Raw genomic sequence first — 8646 nt, forward strand, 5'->3', positions numbered from 1 at the left:
TCTTGGAGAAGATCTCCTTGGGTTGATTCTATTTGGGGTCCTTTGTATTCCTTGGGACTGGATCTTTGAATGCCTCTCTAGGTTTGGAAAGTTTTCTTCCAGGATTTCATGGAATAGATTATCAATGACCTTATGAGTCTCTTCACCTTTTGGGATGCCAATTATCCAGATGTTTGATGGTATCTAGTACTTCTCATATATTATTCTCAAATTTTTAGGCAATTTTCTCAGTCTTCATGGTGGATTTTTCTAGGCCAGCAATTTTCTCTTCTATATGTCTGAGATTGTATTTTCTGTATGATCTAGTCTGATTTTAATACTTTCAAGGGAGATTTTGACTTCCTCTGTTATAGCCTTCATCTCTAACCATTCCATTTGATTCTTTTGTAAAGCGTGTAATTCCTCTTTTAGAACTTGCAAGAATTTCCTCACCTCCTGGAACTCTTCAGCTCCTTTCTCTTCTGCAGTTCCTTGTCTCTATTCTCTTCCATCTCTGTTAGCTTTGTCATAATGAATGTCCTAAATTCTTTTAAAGACATTCCCATGATTTCCATTGAACTATGTGTGGATGAAGAGGAGTTATTCTTTTCCCTTGGAGGAGAGGTATTTTCTTGCTTTCCCATATTTCTTGTAGCTCTGCAATGATTTCTAGTCATCTGATCGATGGTGCGTTTCTTCCCAAACTTGAAGTTCAATCACGCAAGTTTGTGGGCTAGAAGCTGAATTATCAGTGTAAAATCTTCGTTTCTCCTATTCCCCTGAAATCACTAGTTCTCAGGAGCCATGAAGATATCTTCTGATCTCACTCTCTCGCTCTCACTCTCTTTCTCTCTTTAGGTCTAGTAGTCTTTATTTTAGGTGTTTGACTCCTTCAATGTTGGCTGCATATATATGTACAATTATTATATTCTCATGGTTAATTAATCCTTTTTTTAAAAAATTGCTATAGGATACATGCACTCACCAGAGAGAGACAGAGACAGAGAGAGAGAAAATAAGAAACCAACCCTCAACCCCCAGAAGGGATGACTACACCATAATCCTTTCTCTTTCATTCTCTTTTCAGGGTTTTGGCCATGCACACACACACGCTTGGTGTTTTTCAAGCTACTTGGTCTGGGATTTGAACCACACAGTTGGCTATGCAGGATTTAACCACCCTAATCACCATGCTGCTGACTTCTGCACGTCTTATTTGTTGTTGTTACTTTCTACAACTTTTTATTATTTTTAAAAATATCTCCAAAATTTCTGTTTAGTTATTTTTAAAGATGTTTATCTCTATAGAATTCCTCATTCATACCATGAAATGATTTTGCAATCTTCTGGAATTATTTGTCTGTCATCTCTTGCATCTCACTTAATTTCATTATAATGAATTTTCTGAATTTTATTTCTGACATTTCTGTGATTCTGTATTTTATCCATTGTTAGGGAGGAGTTTTTGTATGCCTTTAAGGGAGATATATTTCCTTTTTTTTTTTTTTTCATATTTCTTCTGTTTCCATGTTGATTTTTAGGCATCTTGTGGGATACTCTATTGTTTCTGATTTAGGGAGTAACTGATTGTATAATGCCAGGGTAGAGTAGCCCTCTGTCCCAACCCAAGTGCAACCCTAGCAAGGTGGTTCAGAAAGGGCTAGAGGCCAGCCAAGTCTTTCAGATCTGAGCAAGGCTTGTGTAGCCTGACTGTAATTTCCAGGGGCAGAGCAGCTCTTAGGATCTGAATGTAGCCCTGGCAAGTTCATCTAGAAGGAACCAGAGGCAAGCCTGTCTGTGAGATCCAAGGACTGGGTAGCTTGTGTGGAGCACCTGTGAACTGAGTGGCTGTCATGGCCCAAATATAGCTCTGGAAAGGCAATCTGTGAGAGGCAGGAGGCAAATCTATCCTCACCATGGAGCCTGATAGGCCAGCTTGTTATTTCTGGAGGTGGGGTGGCATTGAGGACCTGCATGTCACCTGGCAAAGTGGTCCAGAAGGGCAAACTTATCAGTAAGACACACGAGGCAGATTCCGTGATGCCTGCACAGAACACACCAGTGAGCAAGACAACCTTTAAGTCAAGAATGTGACCTTGAGATGTCTATCAGGGAGAGGCAGAAAGCGAGCTTTGTCAGGCCAAGTCCATCTGCCCTACAGAGTCTGCTGGGCCTGCCTGTTATTCTCAAGGGATGAAGCAGCCCTCAGGACCTGGATGCACCATTGGCATCCTGGAAGCACCTATGCCTTTGGAATCCAAGCAAAGCGTGTGTACCTTCCTCTAGCTTCCTGGGGTCAAACGGCTTCCAGATCCAATGTGTGGCCCTGGCAAGGTAGTTCGGGAGGGCTGGAAGAAAACTTACCTGTAATGCCCAAGAAATAGGTACTATGTGGCCTATGTGGAACATCTGGGGGATGATGTGAACCTTAAAACCCGCGTATGGCCCTTGGAAGGTGATCTGGGAGAGGCAGGAAGCAAACATTGTTGGACTGAGTCTCTGTGCTCCATGCCTATTAAGTCTGTTGTCTTTGGGTACAGGAAAGCCCAGGGAAAAGGTTTCTGAGGGGCCAGAGGCCAGCCATACCTTTGGGTTTCAAGTGGGGCTTGTATTCCTGCCTGTAATTTCTAGGGGCAGAGTAGCCTTCCATTCTTGAATGCTGCCCTGGAAATATGGTCCAGGAGAGTCCATGGGCAAATCTATTGGTGAGAACCAAGAAAGACGTCCTGTGGAGCCTGCATAGAATGCTAAAGGGCAGGTTGACCCTCAAGACTTGAACCTGACTTTAGGAAGATTGTTCAAGTTGGACCAGAAACAAAACCTATTTGTGAGACATTCACCAGAGTCCGTGACTCATAAGCCCTGAAATTCATGGGGGCTGATAGGATTTGAACAGACTCATCCTAAGAGTTAGGGGCTGGATTATGCACTCCAGGATCAGGTGGTGGTCTGGGGTGATTTCCCATCTTCCCTGCTCAGACCAAAAAGGGAGAATCTCGGGATCAGCAGTTGGCATAATGGCTATGTCGTTGGACTCCCATCTAGTCAACCACGGTTTAAGTCCTGGACCCGGTGGCCTAAACTCACATTGGGTGCATGTGCATGCATGCCCAAGATCCCAAGAGGAGAATGAAAGAGAAGGGATTGCAGCATGGCCATTCCCCCTGGGGCGTGATTTCTCGTTTTCTGTCTCTTTCTCTCTCTGTCTTTCTGGTGAGTGTACATGCCCTATAGCAAAACCCTCTCCAGAAAAAAAAGGGGGGGGGACCTCTAGTGTCCTCCTCTTTTTCAGGTGCCCCTCCTCTTTTTTCTACCCACACTTACAGTTAAGGGAAGTTCCAAAAAGCTGTTTTATGGGTGGCCTCAGTTGGGACAGGTAGGTAGCCATTCCATTTAACTTGAGTCTGAGGGAGAGAGAGTGTAGGCCTGCCCTTTCCACTAATCAGAGATGTCCAGATTAATCAGTCTCAGGGCAGAGTGCTCATACACCATGTTCTAGGAGAAGTAGCAGGTATGCAGAGAGGAGGTAGGAATCAGTAGTTGTGGGTATTCACCCCATTTCTCCTGATCACAGGGACATCTTTTTCTCTATGTTGTGCCATGTACTCCCACAGGGTTGTGGAGACTCCACATTGCTTGGTCCTGGTTATAATCTAAGTTCTACATCCTGGTTGACTCTTCATTCGGTGCTGAGCTCTTGGAGCTTGGAGTGGGGTTGGGGTTGGAGGTCCAAAGTTTTCTCTGAAGTGATATATCCATATACTTCCCATTCTTTTTTTTTTTTTTTTTCCTTTAAGAGAGATTTTTGCTATAGGGCACATACACTCACCAGAGAGACAGAGAGATAAAAAGCAAGAAATCCCCCCCGCCCCGTTACTCTGGGGAATGGACACACCACAATCCCTTCTCCTCAATTCTCCTCTTGGAATCTTGGACACACATGCACATGCGCCTGGCATGAGTTCCAAGTCACCAGGTCTGGGACTTGAAAGGCAGTCGACTACCTGGGAGTCTAGTGATGTAACCATTATGCCATCTGCTGGTCCCCCATGTACTTCCCTTTCACCTGCATTAACTCCATGCCAGTTTCATTGTTTGTTTGTTTGTTTTCATTTCATTTTCTTTTATACATACAATCATATTATTATTTGGCTTACAAAATGGATATTTCAACAGGTGAACATTTCTCCCTAGTACAGTTGATAAAACTACAAAATATCTTCAACAGATACCACATTTCTTTGTGCCATTAATGCTTTGCCTTCCTATTTTTCTTCTAAATGTCCTTCCTCTGACCCTTCTCTTTCACACACACCATATCTGGTATTTACATCTATATGCTGTGCTGTTTCTATATCCTTTAGTCAACTAGTTACATAGAGTGTGGACACTCAGCATATATTAAGTGGGGACATACAGTGCCTCTCCTTCATAGCCTGACTTGCTTCACTCAGCAGTAAATCTTCCATATTCATCCACTTCCTGTCATAAACCAGGGTTTTGTTGTTTTTTTTATGGCTGAATAGTATTCCATTGAGTATATGTGCCACAGTGTTTCTATCCATTCATCTGTTCATGGACATTTGGGTTGTTTCCATGCCTTAGCAATTGTGAGTAGTGCCGTAATAAACATCGATGTGTAAGCACTTTTCTAATTAACTATTCTTCTGTCCTTTGGGTAGATACCAAGGAGTGGGATTGCTGCATCATATGGTAATTCTACTTGTAGATTTTTGAGGAATCTTCAAATTGTTCTCCACAGTGGCTGGACCAATTTACGTTCCCACCAGCAGTGTAAGAGAGCTCCCCTTACACCACACCCCCGCCAGCACTTATCATTTTTTTTTTTAATCTTAGTCATTCTGACTGGGATTAGGTGGTATCTCATTGTTTTGATCTGCATTTCCCTTACAATGAGGTATGTTGAGCATTTTTTCATATGCCTTTTAGCTATTCGTATGTCATCTTTAGAGAGTGGTTTTTTCAACTCATTCTCCCATCTTTTAATAGGATTGATTGTCTTCTTTTGGAACAGCTGCTTGAGTTCCTTGTGAATTCTGGTTATCCGTTCCTTATCTGACACAGAGTTTACAAAAATATTTTCCCATTCTGAGGGCTGCTGATTCACACTAATCACTGTGTCTTTTGCCATGCAGAAACTTCTTAGCCTGATGTAACCCCACTTGTCTATGTTGGGGATTATCAACTGTGCTTTGGGGCTCTTATGTAAGCTGTCTGTTTCTGTGCCAGTACCATGCTGTTTTGATTACCACAGCTTTGTAGTATATTTTGGGTCAGGAAGTGAGATGCCACCCACTCCACTCTTCTTGTGCAGAATTGCTTTGGCAATACAAGGTCTTTTATGATTCCAGACAAACTTTACGATTGTCTTTCCTAGATCTGTGAAGAATGTGTTTGATACTTTGATTGGCATTGCATTAAATATGTAGATTAATTTGGGTAGAATTGCCATTTTGACTATGTTACAGTCCAGGAACATGGGATATCCTTCCACTTTTTTGTGGCATTTTCAATTTCTTTTTTTATCTTCTTGTCGTTTTCCTTGTGGAGGTCTTTAACTTCTTTGGTTAGATTTATCCCTAAGTATCTTATACTTTTTGTGGCTACGATAAATGGAATAACTTTTTTCAGTTCTATCTCAGTCTGCCTATTGTTCGATATAGAAATGCTGTAGATTTCTGGATAATAATTTTGTATCCTGCAACTTTACTGTATTTATGTATTACCTCCAGAACTTTGTTTCGTGGAAACCATTGGGTCTTCTGTGTATACAATCATGTCATCTGCAAATAGAGAGAGTTTCACCTTTTCTTTTCCTATTTGAATGCCTTTTATTTTTTCCTCATTTCTGATTGTTTTGGAGAGGACTTCTAGTACTATATTGAAAAGGAGTGGAGAAAGTGGGTTCAGTTTCATTGTTTTTTATGGGTGGAGACTGCTGGTGTTTGAGGTGGGGATATGGAATTCAGTGAGTTCTTCTTGCCCCCTTTATTTTTCTGAGTAGAGAGCGAGTGTTCTAGAAGCTCCACAGTCATTTTCACATTTCACCAATCTTACCTCACACTTCCCCTGAAGTGTGGGCATTTATTAATTTTTTAAGAGGTCTTTACTTTAGGGCATGTGCACTCACCAGAGAGAGAGAGACAGAGACAGTGAGAGGGAAAGTGAGAAATCACCCCCCAGTGGGGATGGCCACGCCTCAATCCTTTCTCCTCCATTCAGAAAAAAAGTAAAAAAAGAAAAGAAAAAGAATCAGTGACCAGAGTAGAGAGTCCAAATATTTGGAGAAGAGGATCCTTACTGCCCACTGTAGCCCACCACAGCTCCTATAAGCTATGTGCATCAGTGAACTGGTGCCCGGCTGCCTGCCATGTGACTGGGGTCAGAGAAGCTGCTACTGAATTAAGATCTACAGTTGATGAAATTAACCTCATTTTACTGTCCAAGCTTTTCCCTGGAAGTTGAAAGCCTGAAATAGACTTTAGAGTTCCAAAAACAACAGGCAGACTGTGCCAGCACAATTGGTTAGGTGAAGAGAGAGGTTCCTGGTGCTTCTTAATCTGCCATCTCTCCAGAATTCGGACAAGATTCTTCCTGATCTGTGAAAACTGATCAAAGTAGCACATTTTATTTTTCATTAAGGAGAAAAAAAATGGTATGTGTATTCATCTGATAAAATTTCTACTAACAAGCAATCCTCTAGAGTATAATAGTAAGCATCCTTCAGAAAAGATACTTTGTATTATGCTTTTACTTATTTTTCAAAGACTATATGATAATGCTTACAGGAGTGAAAACCAGTTCTTCGAAGTCAAAGCTTATTTGCCAAGAGGGAATATTTCTTAATTTGTCAGGATTAGACAACTCTGACAATATACAAAGTTTCCCTTTTATCAGCATTAGCATCACAGTCCATCCTCAACTGACAAATTATCACTTCTTTTTGGCAGTTATTTTGTAAACATGGAGGCCCATCACAGGAATACAGTGTAACTTATTTAGCTATTTTCCTGATGTTGAGCAGGTAGATTGCTTCTACTTCTCTGCTGTGCTAAGAAAGCCCAGGTCATGGATAACAGCCCCACTTACATCGTGTGCCCATCCCAGCCCTTCATGAGTGAACTCATTTAGTCCTCACACAGCTCTAGGAGGTTAACTACTACTCTGCGATTCACATCCCTGTTTTTGTTTTAGTTTTAGTTTTGGAGAGGTTTTTGCTTATAGGGCGCGTGAACTCGCCAGAAAGACAGAGACAGAAAGTGAGAAATCACCCCCCGGGGGGATGGTCACATTGCAATCCCTTCTCCATTCTCCTCTCAGGATCTTGGGCACGCACACACAGGTGCACGGCATGAGTTTAAGCCACTGGGTCTGTGATGCGAACCGCGGTCGGCTACATGGGAATTCAGTGGCATAGCTGTTACGCTAACTCCACATCCCTGTTTTTACAGATGATGAGTGCACAGAATGGGAAGTGGCAGAGCTTTTTCTCCAAGCTTTTTCTACTTTGGGAAAACTGGGTCCAAAAAACATACACATTACATCAATTGATACATATTTGGAAATTGTTTTAGAAAAACGTGACACTTCTTTCATTCCCACAAAGATTCTACTGTTCAGATGGGAAGTAAGTTTATGGCCAAGTAGCAAATGTACCCTGGTAACTATTTATTCAAGGCTTTTGGTATAATTGTCACAAATTTACCGGGAAGGTGTCACTGAGCAGCAGTTTCTCTGGGACTCCTATGAAAACATGGTTCTGGGATCTATAGCTGTGCTGCTGTGTGTGTTCAGTGAACTGCATTTGTTGCTGTGGTCTCTACTTTTACTTCTGGAGCCAGGGGATTTTTTTGTTTTGCCCGAGGGCACATTGCACTTGCCAGAGACAAAGTGAGAAAGCATTCCCCATGGGGAATGGTCACATCACAGCCCCTTCTCCATCTCTCCCTCTAGTTGGGATTTTGGGCACACGTGGATTTCAAGCCATTGAGCCTGGGACTTGAACCATGTAATAGGCCAAGTGGGATCCAGATGCCCTCACCGCTGTGCCACTAGCTGGCCTACCAGGGGATTTGGTCAAGTTGAGCATCTGACCCGCACCGACACTCTTTACTACTGTAATTGCATAGCAAATGTATTACATACGAAAACGTATCTTTGGATAAAACGAACACTAAAAACTCTTTCTGTTTCTTTACCTTTGATAGTTTTTATTCAGTTTCCTTATTACTGCTCTTTCCTAAAACATTGATTAGAAAGGAAGCCTCTAGGACAGAAAGGACTTGTTCCTTTTTTAAGAACGTCGTCCCTCACAACGTGGTCAGAACCAGTCTCTGGTATTGCATGCCCACCTCCAGAAACTCCGAGGTCTCCATACTGAGCAGCACTGCAGTGCACAAAGAGAAAGGACATTTGTGGGACAGTCCACCCTGCTCCCTGACAACCCCTGGGAGGCAAGACATTGCATGCTTCCCTGAAATCGATCAAACTCTTTCCTGTGTAAGGACTAGCAACCAATTGCGAAGACACAAAATCTCCGGTACACCTTGAAAGCCAGGGCAGTGGTGAGGGAGGGATGTTGTAAGTCAGTGTGTGAGTGGTCGATCACCTACTGTGGCGGTTCCAAGTCCATGGGTGAGCCAGATT

General features: G+C 42.4%; 1 protein-coding gene across 3 annotated transcripts in view; it reads left to right on the top strand.

The window, feature by feature from the left end:
- ZC2HC1B (zinc finger C2HC-type containing 1B) overlaps window positions 1-8646 on the top strand; it is a 58007-nt gene that overhangs the window by 39926 nt on the left and 9435 nt on the right. The window lies entirely within an intron of this gene.

The sequence above is a fragment of the Tupaia chinensis genome, unplaced genomic scaffold (assembly GCF_000334495.1).
Source record: "Tupaia chinensis unplaced genomic scaffold, TupChi_1.0 Scaffold139457_1, whole genome shotgun sequence".
NCBI lineage: Eukaryota > Metazoa > Chordata > Mammalia > Scandentia > Tupaiidae > Tupaia > Tupaia belangeri.